Source organism: Eleutherodactylus coqui, chromosome 2 (assembly GCF_035609145.1).
Source record: "Eleutherodactylus coqui strain aEleCoq1 chromosome 2, aEleCoq1.hap1, whole genome shotgun sequence".
In the NCBI taxonomy this organism is placed as follows: domain Eukaryota; kingdom Metazoa; phylum Chordata; class Amphibia; order Anura; family Eleutherodactylidae; genus Eleutherodactylus; species Eleutherodactylus coqui.
In genome coordinates this window covers 118874676-118896580 of record NC_089838.1, presented here as the reverse complement: position 1 = coordinate 118896580, position 21905 = coordinate 118874676, and the positions used below count along the sequence as shown (strand labels likewise).

General features: G+C 43.9%; 1 protein-coding gene across 3 annotated transcripts in view; it reads left to right on the top strand.

The window, feature by feature from the left end:
* Positions 1 to 21905, top strand: part of CDK17 (cyclin dependent kinase 17) — a 136427-nt gene that overhangs the window by 14663 nt on the left and 99859 nt on the right. Inside the window, exon 1 of one of the 3 annotated variants that reach the window (XM_066591457.1) lies at positions 4900 to 4917. The exons of the other annotated variants lie outside the window; for them this stretch is intronic. The gene's annotated coding sequence lies outside the window, so the exon portion shown is untranslated. Of the gene's footprint in view, positions 1 to 4899; positions 4918 to 21905 lie in introns of those variants that run through there. 3 annotated transcript variants of the gene reach the window in all.

Sequence of the window (21905 nt, the reverse complement as noted above, 5' to 3'; positions counted from 1 at the left end):
CAGTGATTGCCATGCTGATTGTTGCTTCTTGTCGCTCGTGTGTTCTGTTTTACAGTCTGTTTGGTTCCGTCATATGTTGGTTTTATTCGGGCACTGGGTAACAGTTTTCCTGCCCCATTATAGAGCAAGATAATGGAACCCAAAAGTCACAATGTGAACAAGCCCTTACTGTGCACAGGGAGAAGGCTGCTAATCAGCGGCTGGGTGGAGATGAATCGAATGGTCACATCACAGCGCTGGCGTAACCTGCACGGCCTACACAACTAAGTGACAAGCCACTGGACCCTGCTTAGCTGTCACAACTTTACGCGGGCTGAGGGCAGGTTCCCTTTAAATGTTCGTTAGACCACATCCTGGTGGTTGTCATAAGGCTCTTATCGAATAGGGGGGTGACCACTGATACATGACTTTTTTAATGTTTTCAAGAATTCTTTTTTTGTAGCCAAAATGCTGGAGATTTTCCACAGCAGCAGCAAAATGCACAGGATTTCTGCAAAAGAAACAGTCAATCTGCATCATCGGTGCGGATTTTGACTCTAATCTGCAGTTGATTTTAGCATCCTTCTCGCTGTCAGCACAACTCTTCACTCACCACCTGCAGCCTGTAGTGGGCGCTGCACTGCTGGTCAGGTGATGCTACCTCTGCATCACCTGACCAGAGGCACTGCACTCGCTAGAGGCGCTGGGTTGTGCTGACAGCACAAAGAATGGTTAGGTGAAGGGTAGAATTTTAGTGTTTTTTTTTTTTTTGTTTTGTTTTGTTTTTGCAGATTTTGCCACATGTTTTTCTGCTTTGGAATGTCTGCAGCATTTCTTGTAGGTGTGTACCGTAACTTGTCATAACTTATTGCAGCAAGTTATCTTAAACCATTAAAAACTTTTGTACTCTTATCTTAAATCATCAAAAGTCTTTGTAAAGTAATTGAAAAGGTAAACAAGCTGAGCAGAGCAAGTAATGGCCATTTTACAAGTCGGGTAAACGACTGCATGATCGCTGATGTCACCGCTGAGGTCGTTGGTGCTCGGCAGAGCATTTACACTGACAGACCTCGCTGCAGGATCGCGGGCTTCTCACTCAGCACTTTGTTCACATTCTATGTGAAGGGCAGAGCGCTCGCAATCCAGCGATGGTTTTTAAGCTGACTGAAAGTTTCAAAAAAGCTGTGAGTGATTTTTGTGCATTTACCCTGCATGATTATCAATCAGATTCGTTAATTTGAGCCAATTTTGAGTGATTGTTCTATGTAAAAGGAACCTTTCATACAGGCCGATAAATCGTTTAGATTCCTGCGTCCAGCGGGAATCCGAATAGTTATTCAGTGTAAATGCATGCCCAACTGAACGATGGAGAATTTTTTTATTCTTTCTGCACGGACAAAAACTCAACAACATATTGTCCCATGTAAACAGGTAGTGGCTCATCTATGAATGACTGCCTACTTACTGTGAATGGAGGTGGGCGGATGGAATGATATGTCAGGTATCTTGTACCCCATAGGTTGTCCCATGTAAAAGCGCTCTTTTAACGTGTTAATCGTGTTGACCTTCGCTACATCTGTAGCCAATAAGTACTGTGCAATCATTAGGCAGACTGGCGTAGTAATGTACTGTGGGGTTAGGTAGTGTGAAGATTGTCGGCCATCTTTAAGCCAAAAACGGGACCCGGAACTGGTGGCTAGGACAAACTGCATAAGAAAACTGAAAGTTACATACCTCCCTCCCTCTTCGGTCCACGGACATCATTTTGTCCCAAAACTGGAGGGTTGCTTTATTCTATAGAAACCTTGAAGGTTGACATTAGATTGCAAGTCTTATCAAGTATTTACCCCCTGGGTTTTCGCACCGTTACCTGTTCCAACCGCTGTGGAGAGAAATGTACATTGTTTGCTTTTCCATGTTCTGTAGTTGTCAGGACTATAAAGGATGATGTAAAGTTGCCAAGGAGCAGCTGAATGCAGTGTGCAGCGGGTTGTTACACAATGGAGTGTATTTTCTTAGACAGAACTAAACCAGAAATACAGGTTATCGGAAAGTTACTAATGACTCCAAAGGATTGTCCATTTTTTTCCCTTTATGCTTAACCTAAAACTTGTCATTTTGCATCTTTTTTATGACACTGAGCCCAGTAAATATTGATGGCCTGTCCTGTTTGCTTTGTAATCTGATGCTATGAATTGTACTATATGGCTGGGATTATTCTTCCCTGTCTCTGCACGGAGCGGACTGAAGAGGATGGAGCAGACACAATCGCACATTGTGCAGCAGCCTCTGCGGACTTCAGGCTCACACTGCTACTTTTCTTTGGCCTTGGCTGGGTCTATCTGCCTTCTAGGGTTTCCTCTCGTTTTGGGCAGCCAGCAAGCAGTGGTCCAGATTTCCATCTCCTGCAGGAACATTTGTAACAAGGTATCTTTCTCATGAGATGTCAGCCTGCTGCCAGGCTTCTGCATGGATGTTTACACTTCTTGCCTGGGTTCTCGCTGGCAATGTAAGAGCGGTACAAGAATCTGGGCCAGCGCTGGGAACGTAGTGTGAAGTACAGCACCTTAATTCTTCCTGCAAACAAGGCTCTGCAGTGTGCCGCTACATAGAAGGGTGCTGTGTGCTCCTCTTCAGCTCTGCGCTGTCTGGGATAATGCAGAAGGGAGGATTGGGCTAATACACTGCAACAGTTTCTTTTCATTGGCTACAGGTTTATCTTTTTAAAGCAAGTCAAATATTTGGTTAGCTGACATAATGGTGATTATGAATCAGACGGACAAATTATTCTGCATGGAAGGATGTGTATTGTTTTTTTCTAAGTAAAGGCTTGAATCACCTGAATGTGTCTTTATTAGCATGTTGCCGGGTTATGATTGCAGTATATCTCTATTGCACTGCTCAATAAAAGAATGTCTGCAACTGGATAACAAATAGACAAAGCGAAACTCCGACTTGAGGTAGCTTTTGTTCAACCTGCTGTTCTTATGACCTCTGCGTTCGAGGTCCTGTTTGTAGCCTCCGTCACAAGTTCTGGTAAATTAGCTTAAAAAAATAAAATAGTGCAACATCACTTAGCTTGTGTTTCCCTGTAAAATGTCAGACAGCTTAATGCAAACTCAACAAACCCCATTGTACTCAGAATTGGTGACTGGCATTGTTGTCAATTTACTTGTTCTACTTTTATAACTGAGCAGAAGGTCAGAAAATTGTAACAATGTGAGCAAGCCATGTTATAGAGCAAGAGGAGCTCAGCGTAGTGTTTTATGGTAAATCCCTACAATTAGTACCATTTTATAGCTCTACTCCTTCTCAGCTGAACAGTCCAATGGGCAGTTTAATTCCCGCATCACATCGAATTGTGATGCAGGGAAAAGAAAAAAAATCACTTGTGTATGACCCCATTCAAAAGAATAGGGTTCATATTTGTGCGAGATTTGTACGCAATTTTTTTCGGACGTTTGAAAGCGGCCTCATAGGAAGAAAGAAGTCAATTAGTGTGGGAGCAGGGTAGCCGCCGCACGGTCTGTTTGTATAGAAACTACTGCATGGAACAAGTGACCCAGTGACCTAATCAGGGTCTCTGTCGGTAGATTATGCTGCTCTAGCGTAGGGCATCATAAATCTGGCGACGGGTTTAATTTAAAGTTGGTTTTCCAGGCTTTTTCTATTGACAACCTATTGTCAGAATACGTCATCAGTAGAAGTTTGGTGGGGGGTGGGGGGTGATGGGGGCCCACCATTTGGGATCCCGGATGGTTAGGTGTTTGTAGATCCTGAGCAGCGGACCCCAGCTGATCAGCTATAAGTCATCAATAGTAAAAGCTTGGAAAACACTTTTAAGACTAGCGGTTCTTACACCAGTCTAAAATTACATTTCTTAAGATTAAAATGTGCCAATCTTACATAAAGACTCATGTACAGAGGTTGCATTAAATACTTACCTGTAGTGTAAACTCTGCTCCTAGGATTTTTGAGGAGTAGTTAAAGTTAAGTAGGAATACTTGATATGCAGTAATTCACCTTAATAGGTAGTAATGTACAATGTTAAAACTGACTATTTGTGTTGGGAAACATTGCTATAACTTGGGATGTTGCTTGCATAAGTAGGGAGTTGAGTTTAGTATAGATTTGGATTACTACTAAATCAAGTGTCAATCCCTACATTTTGAAAGACCAAATCTGTCCCTCTGTGGCCGGGGCAATATGCTATCCAAACAGACCAAGGCGGGGCAATAACAATAGAGCTCTATTTCTAGAATATGCAGATTTTGCAGCAGATTTGTCTGGCGTGCAAAATATGCACATATGAATCCGTCCTCAGGACTGCATTTTTCCTGCCGTTAGTCCCCGACTCCTCATATACAAGAGGATAGAATAAATATGTACTATAGCCATTTCTCCCAGGCCCACCCGCCCATCAGCAGGAGCAAATGTCATTGGCTAATGGCTCCTTTCTTATGGCAAGAATGCTAGTGATGCAGCGCAGGTACTGCACTGTAGCATGGGCGATGAAACCGATCCCCTTCGTGGTTGTAAACAACGGCCGCACACAGACTCATGGCAGCCGAGTCTCACTACGTGCTGTTTGTGAACTGCAGTTGTATAACGGCCACACGTTAGATACTACTGTACTGTGATATCGTCCCATATAACGTTTAACAGTATTTAAATGTCTTTTATGCAAAATCCTGATTCTGTCTGCTATCGGATGTCACTCTCAGCGAGAATTATGGGGTTTATCAGGGACAGGTCTTTTCTCATGTGATGTAATTGTTTAGGATTAGAAAGGGCGGCTGCACCTGTAAAACTAACTCTTCCTATGAGTCATATTGACAAGCAGATAGTTGTTTGTGAACACTGAGCACTGGGCTACAGAGCAGGAAAATGACTGCGATCTTGTAAATATGTATGCTCTTAGTTTACAAACACTACTTTGTAAGTTGTGTCAAATGAAACAAGGAAATGAATCTGTTTTAAGACAAGCGGACTGTAGCAATCTTGAGGAAGTGGTAGGAGACGGCATCGGTGCAGCTTGTCTGGTGACACGTGAGTGAGATTTCCCGGTATGCCAGGGCTAGAAGAGACATGTACAATCTGCTGTACTGCACTATCTGTGTCCCCGTACAGCTGGTGTTCCCAGTGCTACGTCTAGGAATTGGGCTCTTCAGTGCTGCTATATTTTGTTAACCAGCGCACTGCTTCCACTATGTCAAGATCTTGCAGCCCACTGAGATTTATCAGCACTTTGCTGCGATACAACCTCAGAGTCCTGGAAACTTGGGAAGGACCATCTATGTATTTCTGAAATAGCTGAGTATTGCACCTTGCCCCGGGGTGTAAGCACAGGGCTGAGCTAGGTTGTCTAAGGCAGGCTGCACACGGACAGATTTGCATTGCAGAATCCAGAGCGGTTGTCCGCCTCAGAGTTCCCCAGCAAATACCATCCATAGCATGTGATGGAAAAGCACTTTTTCCTGCACACGAGTGGAAATTCGTTGCGATTTTCCACTTGCAAAGGAAAAAAATCGCAGAATGATCTATTTTTGCGCAGGCTCCACACAGACGGCTTCCATTGAATTAAATAGGAGCCGTCTGACCGGCAGCCCTTCTGCAATTGACATTGCAGAAAGGTCGTGGATTCTGCATCATCGCTAGGTGAGGACGTGGGAAAAGCAAGGGTTGGGGAAAAAAAAAAGACTGCGCTTGTGCAACCGCAAGTCATGCGGACCATCCGCAGAACAGAAGAAGAAATGACAGGTACGTGCAGACGCCAGCCGGGCACAGGGTCAGATTCCGCTGCAGGCTCCCGCATGCGGAATCCAACCTGGTCGTGTGCAGCCAGCCTTTAAAGCTGGGCTCACATGGCCGCATACGTAAAACTCTGGGAGAGTCGCGCAGAGTCTTACAGCTGTGGAACCGACCGGTCGCAGTGCATGGCAGCAATATTGTACTGCGCTTGACAGTGTATCTTATACCCGCTGTCATATGCAGTCTTCCTGGTTTTGGTGGTGTTTTTGTTTAAATTTCCCATGCTGTCTTTTCACAATGGCACAAATATAAGCCACTTATATGCGAAGGTTACTTGACCTTAGAGAACAATGGGCTCTTTTGCGTGTAATATGGAGCAAAATAGAACAAGCTTCCTTTATTGTTCTTGCGTATTACACAATGCTTACACGTAAATGTAAGCGAAACAGCGTGAGGCGATGTATTTGGCGTACATCACGCGCCGACATCGCACGCGTAATCCTGCGAGCCCGGCCTTTATTATTCGAAAGCCTTAAAAATAAAAAGTAGTAGTTGCTCTTTAAATCTTCTTGTCCGCCGATCCCCTTTTGTTAGGGAAGCATTGCTTCTCTCGCTTGCATTCTTGGTTCCCTCGCCAGTTCCTGGTAGTTTTATTGGCTTCCCTAGTGCCATGACATCATCTATACTACAGAGGTTTTCTGAAGGGGCTTCTCACAATCTGGCTCATTATACTATGAAGAACTTCTGAGCTGACATGGAAGAATCGACACTTGGAAACTCACACAACTGAATCTGCAGTGTCAATAGTATTTGGAGATGATTTCACGGAGTAAGAATCCTATTGTTCCCCGCACACGGATACAAGCCTTCTCTGCACCCACCAGCGGGAGCATGCAGCGGGCTAGTACAATGCCTCCGGACTGTAAGGCCCTCCGTCTTGTTCTCCAGCAAAGAAAGTGTTTCGTACTGAGAAATGAGCCAGTAACAATGCATGTTATGTTGTACTAATCATAAATAGTTAATATAGCATGCTTATTTCTGGCAGCTTGTCCTGGCAGCGCTTCAGAGGGGAAAGCAAGTTTGCCAGTCTGCTTTTGTGTCTTCTGTCCCTCCAGTATAGACATACTGGGCAGCTGGGTTCATTTAAAGCTCGGTTCAGATGAACATGGCCAATTTTCAGTCAGCAGATAACAGAAGGGGGCCATTTTTATTTAATTTTTTGCTTTTTTTTTTTTTTTTTTTATAGCTTGGCAAACCTTTATGGAGAACGGTGCACACACGGAAGTTACACTTTGCACACACATTGACTTGAATGGACATCTGTTATCCAAGCCGTCTGATCAGAATAGGATACGCAGGGGTTCTTTTACATGGACTCAGACTAGCCCTATTGGCTGTTAATATGTAGTCCGCTATGGCTGCCTGAATAAGCCATAATCTGGAAGGTAATGGCAAAGAGCCTTTCTATTTTGTTTGATGTACAAATGGGGCTTAAAAATACCGTAATATGCTTACTGATTGTGCCAACCTCTGCATATGATGCCAGTACAGGCCGGCCGCCAACAGGGCCACGATGGTGAAGGTCATTGCTTTCAGTTTGGAAACTGAGGACTATCAGGGTTATAGAAAGAGCTGGAATCGCACTGCAATGTGTATGGTTTTATAAAAATGCTATTTTTTTATCCTAAAACCCTGTTTTCATGCTTCCCAGACTACGTCCGTTGATGTGGGCGTTTTATTGGCTGAATATTATTTCACTTATGTATTCATTTTGTAAACTAAAGACTGTTATCTGACAACGGCAATTTCTTCATCATTTATCTCCATGGGATTCATCACACGGGTACAACTTCATATGTTGTGTGATCGTTGCTGATTCATGGACTGATGTGTATTTGGCGATTGAGATCCTAGATGATGTTGGCGCAGGAGCTGTCATTTGCAATGGATCCCCAAAATATACTTACTGTCTGTTAACTGGTTAAAGGGGTCATCTGCTTGGACAAAGACTCTTTTGTTAGGATGTCCCACAGTGATCGGCTGCAGCCGATGGGGAACCTGGCAGCTTCAGTTTCCTTTCAGTGCCACCACAGGAGAAGTCAAGCATTACACAGTCTCCATTGATCTAAAGACCTGTTTATGTAATGTGTAGACATGCCAGGCGCTACAAATATTTATTTTTCCCCTTTTGGTAACCACTTTCCCTCTGGCTAATAGATGAGCCCTTATTTGGGGATCCTCACTGTTAATTCCGAATTTTCCAGTAAGGTGTTTAGAAATTGGTTGTCAACTGTGCTTGTTATAACCTTAGATATTGTATAGGTGACAATGTAATTATGATGGGAGAACAAATATTTACATGCATGTTTTAAAGCTGGTAGATAATGGGAACATATGTAGCTAGGTGTAAATGTGCACATCTGTGACCATATGTGCCAGTCATGTACCTAATTAAGGGGGCTTTGTTCACACTAGTGTCTTGGCTTCCGTTTTTAATGGAATCGATTATGCCTTGTCATTTTTGCTAAGAATGGAGCCTTTTTGACACTAACAGAACCTCAGAGGAAGATGTGAGCGGACGGACCTAACGTTACAGAAGGGTATAGGGCTATATAGCGGCTAGTGGCAACGAATAGTTGACATAGATTTTACAGCGTCTACAAATTGTTTGTTTGGATAATGTGGAGAGGAAGGAAGCGGGGAGTTGGCAGAGCACCTACTTTAGGGATTGTTCTAATTATTGCCATGGGAATTAAAAGCAGTTTTATGTGCGCTAATATTTTATATCTGTATTAGGGGGAAAAAAAAACAGCTGAGGATGTGACTGCACCCTCTTGGCGTGTCCAGAGAGCCTCATGCACTGTCCTCCAGGATCCTGAGGACTGCTCTTGGGGGCTGGAGATATCCTGAATTGTTCTCCCAACTCGGCAATGCACGAATACTCGGTTTGGCCGAGAGCTCGTGCGTCTTACATGGAAACAGTGGAGAAAGCTGTGAGTTTGCAGACATTGGAGAGTTCGGACAGCTATAGTCCATCATGTAGAGCTGTGAGCTTGGAACACTCAAACTCTTGGAGCCTTTTAGCAATGGACTACTACTCATGCCCATATGATGCCCACCTGATGCCGGCAGTACACTGGATATAAACACACTGGACAGGTTGCAGGTTAGCTGCTAGGCATTTTCCACAATTCCATTACTTGGGTTCAGTTCCTGCAATCACATATATTTAAGAACTTTAAGTATTGGGGTCTTCTTTAAGCTGGTTCACATAAAACCTTATTCCCATGGCTGAGAGTGAGTTGTGCCCAGGATATGCAGCAAGTGAGAAATTGCTCGTGTGAAAGAAACCATTGAAGTGAAGGGGGTTCTTTTTCCATGCGAGTTCTGTCTTTCTCGGACGTGGACAGAACTTGGGTGAGAACATCGGTCTTTTGAACACGGCTTAAACGCTGCTTGTAAGAATGATTAAAACCCGTAAACAACTATGTTGATGTGTTCTGAGCTGCCGGTTGAAAAACAAATATTGCTTCAGTTGATTTTATGTGTTCTGATAAAGGTCCTTCAAGTTGCAATCCTTCCAGAAACAAAAAATTGAACGTGTAGATAGACATACATGTAATTGTGCCGCTCCCACAAAAGGTCCCCAAACCCTGCAGATGTTTAATCCATAGGGCTTGTATTTCCTCTCATCAGATGCCCTTTTAGGGAATGACCAGATTCCTCCACCCCAATGTTCCTACTGCTGCACGGTGCCGCGGTAGAGCCCGTTGGTGGGAGGCTCGGGAGTCGCTCTTTCCCGAGGCAGAAACAGTGTAGCTAAGTATTTCTGGCATTCCTATATGGTATCCACGGGTTACCAAGGAAACGGCTTTGCCTGAGCACCCCGCATTCTTCATGCTTATGTCTTGTCACGTTATGTCACATTCATCTCTTCCTAGTCAGATTGCAGCTTGCGTTGGAATGACGAATAGTTGCAGTCAGACAATTGTCGCTCCTGATTCACTTGAAATGTGATTTCCTTTAAAAAAAATATGGAAACTGCTACTAATGCCTGTTATATGATCTCTTGTTATGTTTTATAATAAACTGCACAAATACCACAATGTGTTTGTAAATCGGTGTTTTTGCATGCTTTACAGCCTTCTTAGCTAATCTCTAAAGTTCGCCTGAAAATATAATATTACGAAGGTTTATGAAGATAATTGTCACGTAGTGCAAAATGAAAATACGCCAGGTTGTTGTAGTAGTTCAAGCCGAATGCAAGAGCGGCTCAAGGGGTGTCACTGTAGCTTTAAACATCACCTGTAGCCTAAGGGCTCATGTCCACAACCTTGTTTTCACCGTGTATTATACGTGCGCTGCACGGTCGCGTCATACAGTCTATGAAAGTCAACGGATATTCATTGATCCCCGCACATGAGTGTAGAAACTGCATATCGATACGCACGAGAAATAGATTGCAGCATGCTCTATTTCTCTGCGTACCATGCAGTGTGAGCCCTGTACATTGCTATAGGCAGTGTATGAAACACTATAGATCCGCAATACAATGTGTGTGGATGGCGTTTTCATACGTGAACCCACTATGAGACAGCAGAGAATTTTATTTATTTGTTTATTTTTTAAAAGCCACACGCTGCATGTCTGTGGGATAAGCGGGCATGCACAGTGCAATCGCAGCTATACGCGGTCTTTACCGGCAGAGCGGTTTACGAGAACTGTAAAACACGTTCATGATCATGAACCATAGTATGGCCGCGGGCACAGAGCTTTGAGGGTCGTAGTAAGGCTGCGGGCACAGAGCTTTGAGGGTCGTAGTAAGGCTGCGGGCACAGAGCTTTGAGGGCCATAGTAAGGCTGCGGGCACGGAGCGTTGAGGGCCATAGTAAGGCTGCGGGCACGGAGCGTTGAGGGCCATAGTAAGGCTGCGGGCACGGAGCGTTGAGGGCCATAGGCTGCGGGCACGGAGCGTTGAGGGCCATAGTAAGGCTGCGGGCACGGAGCGTTGAGGGCCATAGTAAGGCTGCGGGCACGGAGCGTTGAGGGCCATAGTAAGGCTGCGGGCACGGAGCGTTGAGGGCCATAGTAAGGCTGCGGGCACGGAGCGTTGAGGGCCATAGTAAGGCTGCGGGCACGGAGCGTTGAGGGCCATAATACTGCTCTGTAGCGGGCATGTACTTGTTGCATAGAACAGAATCTGATCTTGACTGTGCAAAAGCAGGGAAACCATTTCTAATTATTTAGTTTAGGAAAAGTTACTCTTTTACCACCTGAGGGGATAAGATGCTCTGCGTATTCTGGAATGTATTGGGCTGCCTGTCCATGGGTGTTGCAGTATCCCGCTGCAGAGCTGCTGCCGGGGAGCAGGAGCAAGCGGAGAATCGCGGCAATTCGCAGCATGCTGCGATTTGCTGGCTGTGAGCGGAGAATCGCTATGATTCTCTGCCTGTAGCGGGGGGAGGGGCGCCACACTTTCCATAGCAACTCCATGGAAAGCGTGCACTGCGTTTCCTGCGGCCGGATTATTGCTGCGGGGAACGGAATGCAAAAACACCCGTGGACAGGCTGCCTATGGTCACCTAGATGCAGGCTGCGTCCACTCTCAAACTTGCATTCAAAATTGCGTTCAAAATTCCTGCAGTTTTTTAACGCACCCCATGATTGTGATGGGTGATGGGGTGTGATAAACATGAAAACACTCGTATTGTGGTGTTAAAAAAAAAAAAAACGCGTTTGAACACAGGTCTGCGAGGCCCCACTGAAAACAATGGGAGTGTTGGAACGCGATCAAAAAGTTTTTTGGTATGATACTGGCCTTAGGGTTAGACTACCTAATATTCACATATTGCAGAATGGTGATTCCAGTGAATGTAATGGTTTTTGTTTTCTTCTTCTACCTCTTTAACTTCAAAACTGTTTGTAAGGGTTTTGAGGATAGGTTCACCTGTAGCGAATCATTGATCTTTTTAGTGCAGTGCATAACCTTAGGGTGTCCCGATGAAAATCAGATTCGCATCATGTCATATGTGGGAAAAAAATATCAATACTGATGTTAAAATGGTAAATTGATATTTTTCTACTTTTAATCCTTTGCAATCCAATTTTGGATTCAGGGTTTCCTAGGGGGCTTTCTCTTTCTGCCATTATACAATGGTGCCATCTGCTGGCTAGAGCCAGTACTGTGGTATGGGACATGCTGGAGAGGCCCCTGACGGCAGAGCAGGCAGTAATCTACAGTAAGAATACCCTGCCGAACGTCTTCCGACATCGGAGCTGTACAGCCTTCAATCAGAATGTCTTTAGACGACAGTGGATTGGAAAGGGTTAAAACATACCCGTCTTTTCAGGTAACGTGTCTGAATAAGTGTACGGGAGTAGTAAGACACTTTATGCTCATCATGACATTGTCATGATTTTTAAAAACTGCTTGAAGGCTCCAGTACTGAGCAGTGTAGCTGTGAATTCAGCACTTGTGTGATATAATATGCTAAGGCCTAGTTCACATGGCTTATTTTGGTGTGGATTTTGCTCTGAAATCCGTGTTGGAACCTGCGTCACTTTAGCAATCAGTTGAAAATTGTGGAAATCTGCACCACAGTGAAAAAGAATTGATTTGTCAATTCCTCCTATAGTTATTTCCTCCAGTCAATGGGGCAAACCTACATGTGGATTCACATATATATATCCCCAACAGAACTTCAAAGTTCAACCTTGAATTTCTATCGCAGGTTATTGTTCTCCGCATGTGTTTTCACGCGGACAAATCACGGCCGTCTCCCTAGGATTGCGTTATCTAATGCAATCCTATGCAGGCGGGCACGGAAGGAAATCATCCAGGAAATCCCGCCGCGGAATTTCCACTCCTGTGCATCGGGCCATATAGGTTACTAACATCCTCACAGGGCGGAGGAGTCCAAGGCTGGGTTCACACAGGGCTGATTTGTCGCGGTTTTGCCGCAGAAGAACTGCTTCTGCGGCAAAACCGCTTCAAAGGTTAATTTTGGCTTGCGGATTTGCTGCAGATTTTCGTGCGGAAAAATCCGCAAATGTTTTTTTCCGCAGCGCTTTGTTACTTTTTGTCGCGTATTTGTCATGTATTTGGTACGGATTTGGCTGCGTCCATAGAGGTCTATGGACAAAAAAGCGCTGCGGAAAAGACCAAAGAATGAACATGCTGCATCTTTTAAAACCGCGCCGCAGTTGCATTTCCGCACTGCGGCTGTGCGGAAAAAATCCGTCCTGTGAGAACAGCTTTTTGGCAAATCTCATCTGTGCTGCATTGCACTGCAAACGCAGCGGTTTTGCCGCAGTGTGGATATTGCAACGGCAATCCGCGGCGAAACCGCGGCAAATCCGCCCTGTGTGAACCCAGCCTAAGTTAGTCTCATTTTAATGTAGTCGGACTTGGTAGAAATGGACCGACTCCAGCTAATGTATAAAAATACAGTAACTGTAAAAAAGATTGCATATAGAAGTATACATATGGTATAATTGGTTCAATGTAGAGTTTGTTGCAGATTTCCTTTCATAGAAATTTAGGGCCGTTTTTAAATATCCTATAAATATTTTCTATGAAGCTAATCCCCTGTGTATTAAAGACGTTCATAACAGGATGTGAAATGTAGGATGTAGCCCGATTATTTTATCATAATGATGATGAAAATCCTGATGTTACCATCCTAACTATGTAAATGTATCACTCAGACACGAGTCCCATATGAAGGAGTTGGTTTGGCTTGCCAACGTTACAGCCCTGCTCACATAGGGCAGCGCTCTTTGAAAATCAGAGTTGGGTTTCCGGTTTCACCAGAGCTTATGTGTTATGTAACAATAAAACGTATTGTTCATTTGATTGAAAGGCAAACGTCTGTGTATTTCACCAATATTCTTGATATCCATGAAATTATGGACATATTTGTATAACGCTTCCTATATGGTTTGTGCATAATTACGTCAGGCTTCACAGTTCTTTATATATCTTGTTGCTTGTCTGTCGCAAATTGCATGTGTGGTGGTAATGCTGTAATTTTCCATGGTACCTTTCTTTCAAAAGTGCACAAAATCTAAAAAAACTTGAACTATGGAACACAAAGAAATCCACCCACACCCCTGCATGAAGCACAGTCTGAGTGAGTCATTCCCAATGCTATAGAAAGAGCCTGCAAGACCGTACATAATGTGCACTTGGAAATGCCTTCTTAAAGAGCACCTACGCGCCCCTGTTTAAAATGGCCCATTTCATTATGCTGGATACAGTTATAAAACGAGCCGCCACTTGATGTGGGCAGTGCTTGTGTGGGCAAGAGTCTGGTTGTCTTGGCTGTAGGCACGCTCTTTCTTCCTTGATTGACCGAAGTCCATATGGCATAAGGGTAATGGTGTCGTCTCCCCCCCTCTATTTTTATTAAATATTGCCTACCTCCAAGTCTTTTGATGACGTATCTTCAGGCTAGGTCATCAGTAGAGGACTGGCGATAGCCGTGATGCCAGGAATATGGCATGGGATCGTTGCAGCAGTCCGGACATAGCTGTAAACAAGGACGACCGGGTAGACTGCGGAAAGCTGCAGCGTTGGATTGCTGATGGAATGAGAACTGCAGAACTTCCTGTGGTGTTTACATAATGAATAATACCTATTTGCATACAAATGGGTATTCTAATCTCAACTATGATTAAGGTGGGAATACCCCTTTTTAAGTTGCATGAAGAATGTATCAATTTTCCGGAACAGTAAGAAAGGCTTATGCGTAAAATGACTTTCGATCATGTATGACAAAAATTGTATAGCAAAGTACTCTCCTACTGAATTGGGAACCCCCAATGCTATAATCATGTTCTGTTCTGTGATGGGACAGTGCAAGTACCCCTATAAACATAGAATATATCCTATCGGGTACAAAAATGTATTTATAGCAAGGCACATGAGCGCAATTGCGTAGGGCAGTAGGAGCAGGCAGGGACAACACTTTACAGAGTTCTGCACCTGGATAATTGTTTCTATATCCTTTAGCAAATGGGAAGGAGAGAAGTCAGGTCTTGGCAGACCACTGTTTTTTAGTTTCTTTTCCTGCATGATGATGTCTGAGTGATATGCTGTATAGTGGCTATGTCAGTAGCTTTGTAACACAGTGAAGTGCTCCTGACCTTTTTAATGTAGCTAATAGGCAATTCCGCTCTGAAAGCAGTTTAGCAGTCATACAAATAAACAGTACACAGCTGTTTGTGTGTAGATACATCTGTAGCTGCTGTACAAAGGCCCTGCAACCTAACAGTTAAAGGGGTTGTCCCACGAAAGCAAGTGGGGGTATACACTTCTGTATGGCCATATTAATGCACTTTGTAATGTACATCGTGCATTAATTATGAGCCATACAGAAGTTATTCACTTACCTGTTCCGTTGCTAGCGTCCTCGTCTCCATGGTGCCGTCTAATCTCAGCGTCTAATCTCCTGATTAGACGCGCTTGCGCAGTCCGGTCTTCTCCCTTCTGAATGGGGCCGCTCGTGCCGGAGAGCTGCTCCTCATAGCTCCGCCCCGTCACGTGTGCCGATTCCAGCCAATCAGGAGGCTGGAATCGGCAATGGACCACACAGAGCCCACGGTGCACCATGGGAGAAGACCTGCGGTCCACCGTGGGTGAAGATCCCGGCGGCCATCTTCGCAAGGTAAGTAAGAAGTCACCGGAGCGCGGGGATTCGGGTAAGTACTATCCGGTTTTTTGTTTTAACCCCTGCATCGGGTTTGTCTCGCGCCGAACGGGGGGGGCTATTGAAAAAAAACAAACCCGTTTCGGCGCGGGACAACCCCTTTAATGACATCAGAAGTCCTTTGGCCTGGAGGAGCAATTGCTTACCCCCCTCCCCCCAGGCTGCAAGACACATGTAGGCATGTCGTGTAAATGCAAAAAGGGTGATAGGGGTGTGCAATGTGTAAATGTATGGGTGCTGTGTGTATATATTGTAAAGACAGGCTGCGAGACACATGTAGGGATGTTGTATAAATGCAAAAAAGGGTGATAGGGGTGTGCAATGTATAGGGTTGCCTGCCAGTATACATATATAATTGATATTTGCATGTCTTGTCAGGCTATGGTCACACTGACATTTACAACTCTGAATGTCAGAAGAAGTCATTTTTTATTTCTCTGACATATCTATATATTCTGGGTCAAATATTTCACAGTAAGTAAACACACACCAGAGGCAAGAACGAGATTAGCTGGTAGCATGCCATCCTAATGCAGAGGCTTTAGTAGCCATAACATCTGCGAATATTTGTACACTTTTCTATCTGCTCATATTCAGTGGATGCAGGAGGCTGATCTCGCCCTATTTATTTATTGCGCAGAAAACATAACTCATTTCCCACAGAATTAGTCATTCTAACTGGTTATTAGTGTCGTGTTCTTTCAGTAACCACAAGTCTCATTCATACTCTGTATTATTTATTAAAGGCATTGGGACAAGTAGTCAGAGCGGATACCGTAAATAATGTAGCGTCCTGAATACAAACTGGTTCGTGGTCACATGTAAAAAGTGAAGAGGATGCGATGCTCACGTGAGCTCTGCAGCCCCTTCATGCAGCTGATTGCCAAGGATCCTGAGGGGCGGGCCCCCACAATCAGATATTGGGGGCCTGTCCTGTGGGTGGGCCCTCATTTTTAAAAGGTTGGATAAGCCCTCTAAAGTTCTCATTGATGAACATGGAGGAAAGTTTGCAAAGTGGAACACTGCTTCTTGTTCTACCCTGTCACATCTATTTCATCTGCAAGGATGAGTCATTTCCCAGGTGGATTACAAGTGGGAGCGCGGTACCAGCAGCGCTGATGACACCGAATCCTGCAATCCCTTTCAGCCATCGTTTATCCTCTTAAACACATGCAGTGTTTAGCCGCTGATTTCACACCACAGCTCTGTGGCTTTTGTGCCGCTGAGATTAAAGCTTCAGAACAGTTTTATTTTACTGAATGCGTGGTGATTGGCAACCTTTTGTGGACAGATTGCAGTTCTCTTGCTCTGGTTTTGAGAGATTAATACTATAGACTATATTGCCCTTCAGTCCACATTTATAGGATTGTAACCAACACCACTACGTATTGGTATCATCTTCACCCGTGGGGATTTTAAATGTAACAATCCCATCACCTAGAGCTCTATCGTAGGGTTAAGGCTCACGCACATGGCTCTTCTATTTTTTAATTTATACCTTGATAATTCGCTTAATCTAGGGTAATCCACCTCTGGTAAACCAGCACGTGAAAGCTGTAGTTTGCATTCCATATGAATGTCTTTTTATATATATATATATATATATATATATATATATATATATATATATATATATATATATATATATATATATATATATATATATATACATATATACACACATATACACACACACACTGTTCGGCTGGGCTCCCACGGGCGGATTTCAGTTGCAGGATCTACAGCAAAATGAGGCCATTAAAAAGCATGTAAATTCGCTTTTTCGCTCACACTTGCAGGTACGAATTACGTATTCCACGAGCGGAGGAAATCTCGCAGCATGCTCTACCTTGCTGTGGACGGCCTCCATTGAAGTCAATGGAGGCCATCCGACCCGCAGCTCATCCGCAATTAACATTGTTAAGCAGGTAAGGCTGACTGAACACGACAGAGTTGGGTTCCGCATGTGGGTGCCCACAGCTGAATCCGACCCTGTGCCCACCGGCATCTGCACGTAACTGACCACCTTTTTCTGTACTGCGGCAGCCAGTCTGAGTGCAGCCAGTCCAAATCCGGACATGTGCAGCCAGTCTAAGAGTTAGTTATATCTTAATTTAGCACATTTCCTGCTCCTAAATTATTTAATTCCGGGACAAACGCATTAAAAGTCAGCGAATAGTAGCAAAGGATTTTCACGCTTCAGCTTTGTTTTCCATAGACTGCAGACAGCCTGCAAGGTCAAGACCTATACCATCTACTAAACTCTGGATTGCAGGCACAGCAGGTTCTTCTTCCCTGTCATGTAGCCATATTTCACATGTATGCGATACAAGTTATGCACAAGAGTTTCAAATCTTGCTAGCGACACAAAGCTTTCACTGAGCCATACGGGTTTATATAACCTGAGCCTGTAATGCCTTACCAATTATATGGCCATTTAAATCAGAACATATTTAAAGGAAAAGAACATTTTATTCTGTTCAGGCAGCAAGCTATGTCCAAAACTGGATCCTGCTGTATCTCTGATGCCGGGGAGCAGTGTATTCTGGGGCTCGGATGACAGACTGAATTTATGTCTGTCTAGTACAACTGCAAGCCGTAGAGATGTATAGCTTTTCATTAAACTTTTAGCATGTTATAAAAGTATAGTCTGATGTAACAAGAAAATGAGATACAGGCATATACTGTGTCTTGGGATGATCTACAATATTGTGTACATGCTTAATAAACAGAAGTCTAATTAGTATACCTATGGCAAATGATGCCATTGTGAAGTAAGAATAGTATTCTAATAATTGGGAAATCCCATTCACTTACATGAAAACATAGAACACCAACAAAAGAAATCTGCCCTATACAAGCATAGTTAAGGGTAAAGAGCAATAGAAAAGTTAAGGGATGCATAGAGCAAGGAGAAAAGAATACAGGAAGAAGAGGGGGGAAAGAGTGGTATTGATTCTAGTTGAAATATGGGGAGGCGAAAGTGGAAAATTGGGACGTAAGGGGGTTGCCTACATGAAACCGAGAGCTGAATTCTCTAACTTAACGATTTATTTCATTAAGTTTCTTCCAGCCACCGCAGAAGGTCCACCACATCTATGAATATAATCCAGTTATGTGCAAATGAAATTACCTTGAGTTTCTATTCTATCTATAATCCTCTTCTCAATCTTCATCAAATGGTTGACTTCTACAACCAATTCTGATAATGGCAAGAACATCTATTTCCCTCTGTCTGGGGGATGTTGGTTCTAGCAGTCGTTTAATAAGAAACGAGGCAGGCCTCTCTTTAGGGCAGCAAGTGATCCAAGAACACTTGAGAGAAGGCAAACAGTTGGATAGGCAACCAAAGCGGTGCCCAAGAGTTTATTATGAAGTTGGAACATTTTCAACTGGAAAGGCAAAAGCATGGGATACTCCTGTGAGATATAATATGAGCCTTAGTTCCAGGGGTGTCATTGCACCGCCAGCATTGGTCTGACAGGGAGAAATTTAATGCCCCACAATCTTGCATTAATGCTATAACCTTGCTTTTTTCCGGTGTGAAGTGCTAAACAATTTATGTGGAAGTAGGAATACTTTTTGACACTCTTCAGAGAACTGAGCAACCAAGCTCCTTCTCCCATACTTTAACAAAGGCCAATCGGAAGGAGGTCATGTATGTTGGTGAATAATCCAGATGTAGGATGTGTCAAACTGAGTTTTGTCTAACACAAATGCATGTTTGCTCTTGAATGAAGAGAAAAAGGACTGCAATTGGAGATATAGTACCCATGAAATGCATTCCTTGGGAACCTCTAAGCCTACAGAAGAGGAGGCCATAAAGGCCTGCCCTAGGCGTACATGTCCATATTTAATCCAAGCCAAAAAGGGGTCTTCACTCACTGCTGGTGAAAAGCCTTGGTTATCATGCAGTGATGAGAATGAACCTGTTCTCTGAGAAATGTTACACAACCGAATATTAATTTCCCAGACTACCAAAAATTGTAGAATGAGGTAGAATAAACTGAAAATGTGTCTATGGCGTTTGTTAATGTAGGGCAATGAGGTGAGCATGAGAGACACGAGTTGCTCTAGTTGCATCCACTGCTTCAGCCCACCTAACTAATAACGATACCTGCCTTGTGGCCTTTTTAAAAATCTGGTAAGCCAGCCCCTCCAGATTTACTTAGATCTACACATTACTGTTAGAAAATATCCCAAACCCTGACTGGTTTAATCTGAGTATCAGTGACTCCTTGAAGGGATTGTATAATTTTACCATAAAGAAAATTGAATACACTCCTATCCCAGCAGCTCCCCATCTAGTGCTTACACCCCGGTGCCTGCCACACGGAAACTGAAAGAAACGGCGGGCTGTCACGTGCCGTTGATTTGAGCATTTCACCACTTAGCCTTCAGCGGCTATAGAAATTTTTTTTTTTTTTGTTTCCTTGGTCTTGGGAAAATTTTTCCTTCAATGGTTTGCACCACTTCCTCTGAGAAGGGGTCTTCTAAAGCAGAGGACTCTGAGGAGGGCAGGACCGGAAGAAGGGTCTGCTATGCATTCAACTATTTTTTTTCTTTAAGTGTCTCCCAGGCATATCGTGAAAACTGTCTAATATATACAGTCGAATGATACGGTTTAAAAAAAAAAAGAAAAAAAAAAGCAGGGGGGTCGTGAAGTGTTGGATCATGAACAGCAATGTCTAATGGCAGGTTGAGCTGTAGGATATACTTATCCTAGAATATTGGGTGAAACAGTCTGGCTAATGGGAGGCCGCACTTATTGGTAGATTGACTTATAAAGGAAAATTGCATTTATTAGGGTTGATTTAGAAGGGACCTTAAATGACCTCATTTAACCCTTTCCAATCCACTGTCTGACCTCTGAAGACATTATGATTTTAGGCTGTACAGCTCCCATGTTGGAAGACATCCGCCAGGGTTCTCTTACTGTATATTGCCAGCCTCTCTGCTGTCGGAGCCTATCCAATGTGTCACCTCATGCAGCACTGGCTTTAGCCAGCAGATAGCGCCGTTGTATAACAGCAGAAAAAGAGTAAGCCCCCTAGGAAAACCAGGATACAAATTGGATTTGAAATGGTTAAAGTGGCTTTCCAAATAGTAGTAGTATTGACTGTTGTTGGCCCGTTCCCCATGCCGTAAAATAACTAGCATATACTCCTCGCTGTATACCACTCCACCGCTTCTGGTCTTCCCCTTGATGTTATGTTCACTAGCTGACCCACTTTATTTACAGGATGTTGCAGCCACTGCAACCAATGATACAGCTCAGTGATTGGTTGCTGAGGTCTGCCAGTGGCTGCAGCAGTCTGACGTTCCATAAACGGGCAGGACTGTAGCCTTTTAAGCAATCACTAGAGCGGAGGACCAAGCAGTGGCATAGTACATAGTGGGGAACGGGGTGAATATGTGACTGTTGTCTATTTTACTGCATGGGGAGCGGGCTTTTAACAAAAAAAAATTATTGTAAAAAATTTTTTCTCCACAACGGAGTGCAGAGATTTTAATCACAAGCAGTCACATACAAAATCATGTATATGATCTAGGAGTCTAGTTATGTTACTCCTTTTCCCTCTTCAGCCTGGAGCTGTGCTATAGGAGTGCACAATGTATAGCGCATTTATGTACTTCCCACGTTCACGACTATGAACGTTCACGACTATGAAGTTCTAGAATTCTCCTTTCAGATCCATTATTTATTTATATATATATATATATATATATATATATATATATATATATATATATATATATATATACACACTGCTTTACATTGTCATTAATTTTCTGGTATTGGAGATTTCTGGCAGAACTGGGGAAGGTCATGGTTACATATTTTGGTGCGTGATCCGACCACAGCATGGAGCTGATGGAGGAGAGATGCTAAGGGAGTAAATGATATGTAACTAGAAAGAAATCAAGCCTGCTGTAAATATTAAGGGGTTCATGACCCTCCAAATGTCAGCCAACTGCAAGAGTGACCAGAACCCTTAGGCAGGGGTCACACAGGGCGGATTTGCCACGGTTCAGCCGCAGCAAAACCGCCCGCGGCCGCTAATCTCGGGATTAGCCAGCCACGTGGACGAGGTTTCCCCGAAACCTTGTCCACACGGGACGGCTAATCCGTTGCGGTAAATCTGGTTGAAACCGCGGCTGTGGCGGCCGCAGCCGCGGTTTCCATAGATTGAGCATGTCTGTTTACAGACGTTTTTTTGTTTATTTATGTTACGGCCGCGCTCTCCTCTATGGGAGAAGCATGCGGCCGGACCGCTTCAAAGCCCGGTTCTCCCGACGGAAATCTCGCGGTTTTTGCTGCGACCAAACCGCGAGATTTCCGACGGGAATCCGCCGTGTGTGAACCCAGCCTTAGCTGAGACTTGGAAATAGAGTTCCTGCCTGAAGACTTGTCTAAATGATGGTCAAAAACAAGCCTGAAGTCACCGCCAATAATCAAAAGAC